Here is a 13,275-nt window from a genome sequence, read left to right as displayed (position 1 = left end):
CAAGACATGGCATTTCACCCACAGAGAATAACATTCCATTTGACTAACAAAATTATCATGATTATCATGATAGAATATATATACATATATTGATATTGTTTACATTGTTCATATTGAGACCAGATCAGGTAACATCGGTGTGGCTTTAAGCCATCTCTTTTAGAGATGCACACGAGACGAGACCAGTCTCGGCACTTTCTCGTCTCGTCTCGCGAACTCGAGACGAGACCGAGACGAGACTGACAATTTTTGAGGCGAGACGAGACCGAGACGATACTAGCAATAGTCCGAGACTTCTCGCGAGAGTCTCGCCATGTCATCAATAATATCAAATTTGGTTTTCTTAATTTTTTTTTTTTTTTTTTGTGGTGCCTTTTTTAGTATTAAGTTCTTATACATATTGCATCTATATAATAACTATAAACAAACAAAAAAATATATAAAATAAATAAAAATTAAATTGAAATCCAGCTTAATTTAAAAAAATAATGGTAAATTATATTTTGATTTAGACGTACGAAATAAATAAAGAACATCTTCATTATATATGTTAAATCAAAGTATAAATAAGCATTTTTTTTTTTAATTTAAACTTGATTTATTTATTATTAATTTATATTCATTTTATATATTTTTTTTTTGTTTGTTGTTCAGTACAATCGATACGTAATTTTTGAGTTAAAATAAATGCAATATTCATTCTTAATTAATAATTGAAAAAAAACTAATAAAGTACTCATACGTTATAAAAGAATAAAAAAGAAAAAAAAAATATTTTATATGCATATATTATAAGAATGTATATATTTAAAAATGTTGTATTGGTATAATAAAAAAAAAAAAGTTTACTTTTGTTCACTTTATATTTATACAGCCGAGACTAGACGAGACTCCAATTTTTTTTACTCGAGACGAGACTCTGATTTTTTCAGCCGAGACGATACCGAGACGAGACTGTTGTTTTAGTCATTTTTCGAGACCGAGACGAGACTCGATCAAATCTCGTCTCGTCTCGTCTCGTGTGCATCTCTAAATTCTCCTTTATCCAGCAGAAAATGATATATTTTTTTCAAATTTTTCGGTCGTTTATTTTTTTTTTATTCAACGATATATAGTGTCTCAAATTGATTTTTGCAATATTTTTTGAACCGCTGAACCGAATTAGTCGATGTTAAAACAAATTTCTACCGTAATATTGTTCTTTTCAATTTTCAAATAGCAGTTAATGAATTATTTTTTTTTTTTTCGTTTTCAAACAGATGATCATGAAGATTTCTTTTCAAGTACGTGCAATGTAATTGTCGGAACAGTCAAAAAAGAATTAATGGAAGCGAATGATTTGTTAAAGGCTTCTCTGCGTCAAAAAGAACTCGAATACTCTGAGAAATTAAAAAAATTCAGTGATCAAATAAAGACACTTGAAATAGAAAACTTGAATTTAAATAAAAAAATAAAAAAAGATGAAGCACAAATGAAAATATTAGCAGAAAAAGTGGAAATAACAAAACATGAATATAATACCCTCAAAAATGAAATCGATGGATTGAAAAAATTTTTTTGTGGAGAAATTCAAGAGAACTATCAAAAAATGAGAGAAAAGTTCTCAGATATCGGAAGAAAAGTCCCGGATTCAATACAAGTAAGTATGATGCATCTGTAGATGACTTAGAAATCACAGATCTGGAACTAACAGATAAACAGAATCTGCTCAAACCACAATCTGCTCAAACCAAACGTGCAACAAAACTTGGTGATACTTCAAAAAAAAAAAGGATGCATTATTCTACTACCAATTGATGAATTGGTAGTACATGATGATGATGATGATGATAATATTGATAATAACAATAATTGTCATGACATCAAAATGGAAAGTTACGTTTCGATCCCATTTAATAATGATGGACACAATTTGAGGGCTAAATGGGAAAAGGTCTATCTTCGGCTAAAAAACGGACACCTTCGGGTCTATAAAGATGATTCATTGAATCAAGAGTTAGCCTATAAAAGTATAAATTTACTAAACGAATCTGGTTTTTTATTGCATGAAAATTTTCAATCAGAAAACATCCCGAGATTAACAGTTTGCAAGTCAAAAACAGTTTTTATGATTGAAAGTTTCGGCCGATGTTTGCCTGGCAACTCACCAGCCCATTTAGTTGTTTGTGCTGAAAAAATAGAAACTAAAAACCAATGGCTGACAAATATTCATTCAATAAAAAGATTAGCGTCACGTTTGGCTAATAAAACTTTGGCTGATAAAACTATTTTGCGAATAGAAAGAAACCGCCTGGTGCTTCATTCTGTGGTAAAGCTAAATCCAGATATCCTTCTTATTTGTGCACAAGAAGGACTGTTTGCTTTTTGCCTTTCGGAATACAAGATGTTGACCAGAATACCGGAATTTGAAGAAGTTCATTATTTATCGGTACATAAAACTTTTGGTTTAGCAATAATGATTTGTGGCCAAGAAAGAAGGGTAATTTCTTGTGGTATTGAAGAATTGAAAAAAAGTGCAAAATCTGGTTGTTCAGCAGCAGCAGTAAAAACTAATAACATAAATGGTATAGAGCAATGTCTTCATTACGTTTTAAAAAATAAGTTGCTTTTAGTTGTAAAAGAAAAATGTTTATTAATATATGAAATTCAGCATCAGAATAAATTTAAGCTCAAAAACGAATATCAATTTGATGAATTATGCAAGTCGGCTGTATTTAAAGACTGCTCACTCATCGTAAGTCTTACAAAAACTCGTAGGCTGGATTTAAATACTTGGGATATGACTGAAACCTCTATCGATTTATGTAAATCATCTCGTGCTAAAGAGTCGATTCCGCTAGAAATATTAGACATTGGAGTCTCGATCCATCGAATCAAGGAATTTTTGTTTTGCTACGAGACATTTGGAGTTTTCGTAAATGAATTTGGACGATCAACTAGAACTGTACATCCAGTTTGGGAAAAAAAATCATCATCATTTGGTATGTTATTTTTTTTCTATTCTGTATTTTTTTTAACTTTAATAATACCCCCCGTGTTGAAATTTTTCAGTCCTAAATTACTTTTTACTCTATCGCAGTCCTAAAATAAAGACAATCGTGTTGCATCGTCCTAAAAACATGCCCAACTGTAATTTCTTTATTTTTTTCAAGAACTGAGAAAGAGAGAATTCTTAAAAAGGAACTATTTTCGTATCAAAATTATAGAATTCCATGAGAGGCATTCGTTATTTTATTAAAAATAGATTTATTCCTTCACGTTATCTCGATTATTTTGTAAATTCGCTAAAGAATTATCATAGAAAAATTATTTTCGTATGAGGAACATAGAAATTCAGAGGTATTCGTTATTTTATTAAAAAATAATTTTTTTATTATGTTTTTTTGATTATCTCAAAAATTCACTGAAGAATATTTGAGAAAAAAATTATTTTTGTGTCAGGAACATTGGACTACATAAGAGGTATTTGCTATTTTATCAAAATAAAATTTTTTTATTATGTTTTTCTTATCAAAATCGAAATTTGGCCGAAAAATTCTCAAAAAAAATTATTTTCTTATCAAAATAATAGAATTAGATAAGAGGCATTCGTTATTTCATTAGAAATAATTTTTTTCTCTGTTTTCCCAATTATCTCGAAAGTTCGCTGAAAAATTAATGAAAAAAAATAATTTTCGTATCAGGAACACAGGACTACATAAGAGGTATTCGTTATTTTATTAAAAATAATTTTTTTATCATGTTTTTCTGATTGTTTTGTAAGTTCTATATGAAATTATCGGAAAAGAATCATTTTCGTATCAGGAACACAGGACTACATAGGAGGTATTCGTTATTTTGTAATATTCGGCACATAATTTTTTTCATTTCATTAAAGCCTAAAGCGGAGGTCACGAAAGAGAAAAAAGAAAAGAAAAAAAAAAAAAAAAAGAAAAAGACAAGTGGACAAAAAGTTGAATGAAAATAAAATAAAAATATACAAAAACAGTAGGCAAAAAATAAAAACGACAAAGTTGAAAGATCACGTGAGATGACTGTCATGTATAATGTTGTATATTAAAAAAAAATAAAAAAAAAAATATCTATATGGGTAGTAAAGTAAAACGAGGAATGAGTGTGATGCCGTGACATCCTCGCAAATTCTCCACCTCCTCATTTAACAATCCACCTCGTCTACCTCGTCGTTCTCACTTGGCCGACCCATTCCATTTTCCCTTTGGGGTTTGGGTTCGAGTTCGCTGTTAATCCGTTTATCGCGTTACCGCCACCACCATTCGACCCTTCATACATCCTTTATCCCTTTATCCCTTTCTCCTCTCATAGCTATTTTACCACGATTCAAGTTTTCATCTCTGTTCAACCTCTGTAACAACTGAGATCACTATGATGCATATATATACATGTAGATAGATACATGCAATATTCGCACACATTAGCATCAGTTGCATATATATATGAACATTGTACATAGAAGATAGGAGGAGGGTAACTGTGGATTTTCACGTCGAGGGCTCACGTGCAACTTCAACGTGAATCGAAATGTCTATAGCTATACTGTAGAGTGTAGAGCTATGTGCCTCTCTATATTTGCTGCTAAATATGCAGATATAATAGTATATTTGTGTGCGTGTGAATTTATCTATACATGTAGATATGATACCAACACACACACACGTATATATATTATGTGTGTAAACGGGGTTTGCGTAGGCTTCCGGCGGTGCTTCATGGCTCAACTGTTGTCGTGTACCAAAAGGATAAAAATATAAAAACAAAAAAAAAAATGATTGTATCTGTGGGTAAAATACAAAAATAAAATAAAAAAAAAAAACAAAATACTATATTGCGAGAATTTTTTGTGAATGTGGATGATGGGGATGATGTTCGGAATATCCTGGATATAGTTTTTTCCGTTTTTTAATTTTGTTTTTATGATTATTTGTAAATTTTATGGATTTGTAATTTTTTTAAATGTTGGAAAATTTTTTAGATCGTTTTGTGGATGAGTATTGATGCTTTGTATATATGAATGAGAATTGAGAGATAAATATGGTTAGATAAGAGAAAATATTATTTTTTTTTTTTGGCTCGGTATCGATGATATGATACGAATTGAGATACTGATGGACAAGAACAATACGATATCATCTTTGGTTTTTATTATTATTTTCATTTTGTATTTTTTTTCCTCTATTTACATTCAATCTTTTTTTTTTTTATTATATATTTTTTACATTAGTGTGTGACGTTGAAAAAAATAAATAAGATAAACTAGTAGTATTTTATCTTGTTATTATTTTGTTGATAAAAGAGGCAAAGGGTTATCAGTATATTGAAAACAAGTAAAATATAAATAGACAAATTATTAGTGATTATTTTAAAAATATATAAATTCATAATGAGTTTATTTCAAGTAATTTAAAAACCAAAATCAATACAATAATTGCTGTAGAAATAAAATAAAGAATGTATATATATATATTTATCAAAATATCACATTTAAAATTCTTGTCATCTGCCAAAAGTCATCAGGCATAACAAACTAAAATAAGAAAAAAGAAAAAAAAAAAAAAATAAATATATCCAAGTACCAAGAATTCAACCCTCCATTTCAAGACGTTGATATAATTACCGTTGAAAATTGCGCTCTTTTTACACCCTCAATGTCTCAGAAATTTGCCAAGTTAGCACGAAAGAAATTAACTCTTTTTAATTCTTACTCGAAAGTTCTAAATAGCCCAGTAGTCTCTGCATTTTATATATAATATATTTATTTTTTTTTTCTTCGTTTCTTATAAAACTTGTCTTTGCTGTGACAGAAACCAGTCAGAATGTGCACCTGTACATGCTGTACAACTTTTAATGTGCAGTCTATATATGTATCGTTGCAATGAATGTATATAAAAAAATACAAAGCAATAGTGTGGTTACAATGTTGGCTATTGATATAAGGGTAGCAAGAGAGAGAGAGAGAGGATATGGTATGCATTAATCATCCCTGGCATGCCATGACCAGTCGACCCCATCCCAAACCACCGTTATTCCCGCGTCAGTGGTGCTCGATCATCCATAGCATGTCACAAGGGAACATGCGACCAAACCCCCAAAACCATCCCTTATTATTTTTTGCAACTATTTTTACCCCATCACTATATATAACACTCGTATTTTATTTTATTTTTTGTTTGTATCTTTGTCTTATGTTTGTTTTGCTATATTCTTATCCCTTTAGAAAATAAAATTTCTTTTTTTTTTTAACTCATCAAGTATCTTTCTTTGCGATCTTTATGACAAAAGAAAAAAAAATAAATAATACACACATATGTCTATTATTATGGTTTTGTAGTTTGAGGTTGTCTGTTTTATTTGTTTTTGGATCTCGTTGAAATTGTGGTAGACACATCGCGAAAACAACTACACCAGACACAAATGAAGGAAAGAAGCGACGACGAGTTAATTATTCGGGGTATTAAGCGTGTGAGATGGTTGACATAGAATGCGAAAGACTGCTTGATACCCTTAAACGACTACGAAAACCACTAGGGATGAGTCAATTATACAGCTAAACATGCAGGCGTTACCTTGTTGCTATTTGCTTCTTGCTATACTTGCCATACTTGGTACCATCACAAGTGAATTCATATATGTAGATATATTTATAAACACACACTTGCAGTAAAACATATACAACTTGCCAAATGTATATAGACAATGATACAACAAAGTTTTGACTTTATCCCTAAAGCTAACATTAATCCCCATACAGTTGTACAACTTACATTGCCTCTGAACTATACATATATATGTGTAACAAAAACAAATAGAAAACAAAAAAACAAAAATTTCTAAATCAAGTGTATATACATATATACCAACTGACTGAAGATAAAGTTTTAGAATTTTTTTTCCATCTGTGATTTTATGCTTTTATGCTAGTGTGAATGGAAAAAAAAAAAAGAAGCAAAATCAATATCTAAATATTTTTGAAGTTTGTGTGTAAAAAAGTTGAAATGATATTTAAAAAAAAAAAAAAAAAGAAAAATGAGCATCAGATGCAAACGAGAATGAGTGGGTAAAAAAATAGAGGAAAAAAAAATGTGCATATATATACAAGAGATGTTCTCTTGAGAGTCACGATGGAAAAGCTTTTTTAAAATTCTGTTCGCAGCTTTGAACTACAGACCGCAATGGGTGAATGTTTAACATGAGCGCACCAACGAGAGTGCCAGATGTAGCGTGCAGTTACGACAGTATAAACAGTGCCGCCCACTAAAATCTCCTATCTCATACCCTTTAAATTTATCCTTCTTTATATCGGTTTTATTATATATTTTTTATCTCTATCTTTGACTTTTTTATAGAGTCAAGTTTTAAGCTTCCTTGCATGTAGGTGCAATACTACTCTATGCACACCTAGTTCTATGTCTTTTATCATTTTTTCCCAAGAGGTTACAGGACACGTGTATGCATAAGTTAAGTAACAACACTCCTCTGTGAATAAACTCATTTTTCTTCATCCCTTATTCTATCCTTGGATATACACGTATATGTGCAATGAAATTTTTAAATTTATTATTATTTTAATATAATTTTCATCAAGAAAATAATTATTATTTTATATTATTTTTAAAAATATATATTTGAGGGTTGTAAAAAGTATTATGTATGTACGAAGGTATATATGCATCAACAAGAAGTGCAGAAATAAATTATACATAGAGCTTGAAAAAGTAGGTCAACGATGATATACCCTGAATTCAAACATTATAGAGAGTTTTCGAATTCAAGGAGAGAAAAAAGAAAAAAAAAAAAATACATTAAAGTATAATGAAGAACCCCCGAACTACGTGTAGCCCTCATCGACAAAGATAAGTAGAGTAAAAAGAAAAAAAAAAAGGGGTATAAATAAAGAAAATAAAGAATGAAGAAGAATATATAAAAAAATAAAATAAAAAAAGCACGGTAAAAAAAAGATCTCACAAAGGCCTTGGTCGATGAAGAAGAAAAAGTATGAAAAAAAAAAAAGGAAGATTTTTTTTTTTTTTTTCCTTCAAGTTTTTCTTATTTTATCGTTTTTCCATGGCAAAAGAGGATGACAAGGGTGGGCGGTATAGAGGAGTGAAGCGAATAAATGGAGCAGGAAAAAAAGGATTGGTCGGTGAGTTGAGGATAGAAAAAGACACGAAAAAAAAAAAGCGTAATAAAAAAAAAAGTTGAAAAATAAAAAAAGAAAGAATCAAGTTAAAAAAATAAAAAAAATGAAAATATATATATATATATATAGTGCAAAGAGAAAAGCTCCGAGTGAGTTGCAGGTAAAAGGAATTAAAAAGGCGGGGCTTGACGGAGAACGCAAGACTCCTGAAGCGAGAATGAGTGGAACAGCACGGAGAAAAATAAAAAATAAAAAAAATCCGAGAAAAGCACAAAAAGAAAAAGAAAAAAAAAAAAGATAAAACGTCTCGAGTTTCCCGAGAAAAAGTAAGGGGTGCAAAACAAGTAAAATGTGAAAGGAAGCCAGAGCTTCTTGGGTGAAGCCCGCGAGACGGCAAACAAGACCGAGCTTTTTTTTTTTTTTTTTTAATTTTTCTTGCTTTTTTTTTTCATGTACAGAGTCGATTGCTATATATACCTGACATCCGGCATCTCGACACTTTCCTTTTTCACTTCTATTCATTTTTGCCTATTACTTTTTACACCCTTCGTTCTTTTAAACATTTTTTTTTTTTTTTTTTTCCATGTCGTCTACATATTTCTATTTTTGTTTTTATAAATATATTTGTAAAAAATATATTATTCTTTTTATTTACATAATTTTTTTCGACACTGCATATACTCACACAATAAATGAGTAAATTGAGCTTTTTAAAATTTTATATTATTGCCATTTAAATTTGCAAAAATATAATGAAAAGAATGCGTTATAAAAATATGTGTAAAATAAGGGTAAAATTAAATATATATATATAAAATAAATGGAATATAAAAATAACAATAAGAATAAAGGATGAGTATAGACAAAAGAAAAATTTATAAAAATATATATATATGTGATGGGTGAAAAAGGATCTCATGAGTTGAAATGGTTTTCTGTGTAGGGCGCGCATCGAGGCTTCAAATTAGATCGACACTGTGCATGTATACTTGTTCGTATATATATATAAATACGTATTCTTTATATCCATATATATACTGATGATAATAAAAAGTAGAAAAAGATAGACGTCACAAGCTCACGTTCTACTTTCTACACTACCTCATTTTACTCTTTTGCTATTTCTTTTCCGGCTCTTTTTCTTCACAACCAGCAAAACGTCTTACCCGGTTCTATTCTCATCTACTTTTTATTTATTTTTTTGTTTTTTTCCTTTTCCTTTATACTTTTAGTTGTTTTATTTTTTCCATTTTTTATCTTATCATTTTCCGCTTTTTTACAGAGTGATATAATGCCACGTCCTCGCACTGATGTGGCTGTCGTGTTTTGCGAGAGGCATTAAAATGTGGGAGGCAAAAAGAGACCACAGGAAATTACATACTGCAACGAGATTTCGTGTCATTCTCACCCACGAAAATCAAACACACAAACACACACACATATATTATATATAAAATTATCAAATAAAAAAAACGATTTGAGACGAAATATATATTTTCGATTTACTTCAAATCGGCTTTGTTTTTTTATTTTTCTATTTTTCAATTTTGAAAAAAGAAAATTATATTCTATACCATTATATTATAATAGTTAAAATGAAAATATTAAAAAAAAAAAAAGTTTATTATCTATTAATAAATTGATAACTATGCTTTCATTGAAAAAAAAATAAAATAATGTCGAGTATGAATGATATATAGATATAGATATATATACTGTATATTTGTTAAAGAGGAAAATTTGTGGAGAAATGAAAATGGTAGTTGAGGCGTCGGCTGGCAACGACGGCACTCTTGATGATGCTCGGCCAATCGTGCCCGAGGGATTTTCCGGCATCGCGATCGCAATTAACGACCCTCTGGGATAATTGTACTCATCTCTCGTCGACTTTCTCATTCCCTAACTACTCTCAGAAACAGCAACAACTTAATATTCTTTGTAACAACGACAGAAAGGATTAAAAATATATATAAAATAAATAACAACGCAAAATTGTAATAAAAAAAATAAAAAAAAAATCATTAGCATTATGTATAATATATTGATTAATGTAAAACGCATAGCATTGTATGTAAAAAAAAAAAAATGCTGATAAATTTTTTTTTTGAGATATGACACCAGATCTAAGACGAAAAAAGCCCGGAAGGCCATTAGCCAAATTATGAGACGTCTGCTCGTTGTAGCGCTCTATTACCTCCGTCGTTTTGATATAATTCACCCTGTCCCTAAGTCCTTAAAACCCTCTGCTTGCGACGTGTCTTGAAATTCCCAATGGGGGTCTTTTCTTCATCGTGTTTTTTTTTTCATTTCTCTTTCTCATCGATCTTCAACATTATCGACGCCTCTTAAATACAGTCTGATCAACATCGAAACTTTCTACTTACAAATACTTAAATTCGCTTATGTTCGTGTATTCGCTTATCTGTTTTTTTTTTTTTTTTCCCGTTTTATTTATCTCTTTTTCAATGATATATAAATAATTATTTCAACACTTTCTGCCTTCAAAGATATCTACGGCATGCACTCCAGAATATTATATTTAAATTTATTTCAGATAAAAAAATTTTTTTTTTCAAAACTTACCATAATTTTGGTTGATTATACATGGCTTCTTTCTTTTTTCATCATTAATTTTTCAGCATATATTTCTAAAACAGAAAAAAAAAATATAAATTAATATATATATATATATATTTTATGATAAATATTTCAAATTATAATTAATAAGAATCCATTAAAATGTTGTAAACTTTTTCCATGTATATAACATCTATTAAAAAATATAAAAAATAAATCAATCTAAAATAATTTTTCATTTGTTAATTTAAAGCTCGATAATAATAACAATAAATATCGAGAACAATGATTATTTTGTTTATCAAGTTTATCATCACGTCTTATTGTTAGAATAATTTTTGTAAATAAATATACATACGAAGTGTGTATTCTTATTATTTTGTTATTGTTTTAAATGTATGCTGTTTATGATATAAATCATTGTTTGAACACGTCATTTATTCTCGACAAAACACACATGTATAAATAAATAAATAAATATATATATACATATAATTTAAGCACGCGTGGCACTGCCTACACTGAGGGTGTTATCGTTATCGTTCGATGTTGTATTATTGAGATATGGTTGTCGTATCTACAGCACCAAGTTCACCTTTCAAGCACAACTTGACATGCAATATTGCCAGCTGCATATATTTTTTATTTATTCATTTATTTCTTAAATTTATATTTTTACAGTAATAAATAACATTTATAAAATTATTTTTTAAAATAAAAAACGCGCATTTTATAATATATCCATATCAATAAATAAAATAACTCTTTGATTGGTGAAAATATATGTATAAAAAAAAAATACTTGACACAAAAACTTAATTAATTAAGTATAAAAATAAAAAAAATAACGGTTTAAAAGAAAAAAAAAGAAAAAAAAATTAATAATACTTGTTTTTGTCCACTTGCCAATTTACGTGAACAGGTTTTATTTATTTATTTTTTTCCGCTAAAAAATTCAATATAAAAACCTGCTATTTTTATTATTATTATCATTATATTGTCGGTGGTTTTTTTTTTTTTAAATAAAATTATATAAAAATGATAGTTCATGAGAGTAAAAACTGAGTGTGCTCGAAGCAAGTTAACGAGAAAGATCATATTGGTATCGTAAAAAAAAATAAAAAAAATATGAAATTAAAGTTGGGGCATATACCACCAATATATAATAATAATAATAACAATAATAATAATGGAATATATAGTCGCGTGTTTTTCATTTTATCGCATGCTTTCTCCTTCTATATTATCCATAAACGTCCCTGATGTGTGCCGCCCCCAACATTATCCTGAACGTGGCCAATGCAAATATTATTGCGTGCATCGAAGAATAAATTTATGATTGAGAATTTTTTGTTTTTTATATATTTTAATATATATATATTTGAACTGGCGATATATTATTTGCTCGATTACATATGTATATGTACATTTTTGTATATTTTAATTTTTCGATATATACTCGCATATATTTTCAGCACTAACAAAAATAAGAAAAATAAAAATAAATAATAATAATAATAATAATTGTAGACTGTAAGAGGGTAGGTTATCGATCCAAGGTGACATTTACTCTCCAGCATCCCTCAAACCTCAAGACTCGTCAGGCCCACTCAGCCATGGCATGTAATCCCGGGTTTTTTCTTTTTCTTATATTTTTTTATTTTTTTATTTTTTTCATCTCTCATATTCACCCTCACCTTTCCATAGAGCCATATACGCCAACATCCCAGTGGATTCCTTCAACTATACTCTCATCCCCTAGACTTATTTTTTTATTTTTTTATTTTTTTTTTCTTTTCTTTTCTTATACCTCAGCCGCGCACATTGCTGCCATCGGGAGTATAGTATCTCGAGGGATTCTCCGGTAGTAGAGAAGTAAAAAAAAAAAATAAAAAAATAAAAAGAAAAAAAAAGCGGTATGATGAAGACACGCAGGATAAGAAAAGAAACGACATCGTCATATAGATATTATATATATATATATATGAAAAAATAAAGACTGGGTTCAAGGGTTGGCATCTATCCACCCTGTCATGAACGTGACTGCCTGTCGATTCTTCACTATATAAGTGTTATCTAATCTCTCTACAGCATCATGTGTGTTCCCACTGATATACGAAAATAAAATAGAAAAAAAAGAAGCAAAAAAAATATATATTGCATAAAAAAAAAATGTCTGTATGTTCGTTTTTTTATCAGTCTACTTTTTCTATACTTTTTTTTTTTTTTCCTTTTTATTTATACAGTTTTTTGAGCTTTAAAAAAGTGTCGATAGTCAACATCCCCTATACGAGGTGAGATCGTAAAGGCGACACTCACTATACTGGGTAACAGTGATAAGAAGGATAACGAGACACGAAGATGCGACAACAGTATAAAGAGGGTGGCCAATAACCGTTACCCACCCTATCCGATGGGAATCCAGTTTATTTCTTCGTCTTCTTGCGATTACAGTTAAACTGAAGATCGGCCGTAAGATGAGACAGGGGATTTTTCAAGTGTATTATGATGTAAGAAATGTGCTGATATGCTAAAAAATTTTT

At 29.3% G+C, this 13,275-nt stretch overlaps 1 protein-coding gene across 4 annotated transcripts in view; it reads right to left on the bottom strand.

Moving 5' to 3' along the window:
- Positions 1 to 13,275, bottom strand: part of LOC122848623 (actin-related protein 8) — a 79,246-nt gene that overhangs the window by 29,095 nt on the left and 36,876 nt on the right. For all 4 annotated transcript variants that reach the window (XM_044146826.1, XM_044146823.1, XM_044146825.1 and 1 more), the window contains exon 15: positions 10,739 to 10,803. The gene's annotated coding sequence lies outside the window, so the exon portion shown is untranslated. The remainder of the gene's footprint in view (positions 1 to 10,738; positions 10,804 to 13,275) is intronic.

Source organism: Aphidius gifuensis, linkage group LG2, assembly GCF_014905175.1.
Source record: "Aphidius gifuensis isolate YNYX2018 linkage group LG2, ASM1490517v1, whole genome shotgun sequence".
Taxonomy (NCBI): domain Eukaryota; kingdom Metazoa; phylum Arthropoda; class Insecta; order Hymenoptera; family Braconidae; genus Aphidius; species Aphidius gifuensis.
The sequence above is the reverse complement of the archived record's forward strand: the minus strand, read 5'-3'. Positions and strand labels throughout refer to the sequence as shown.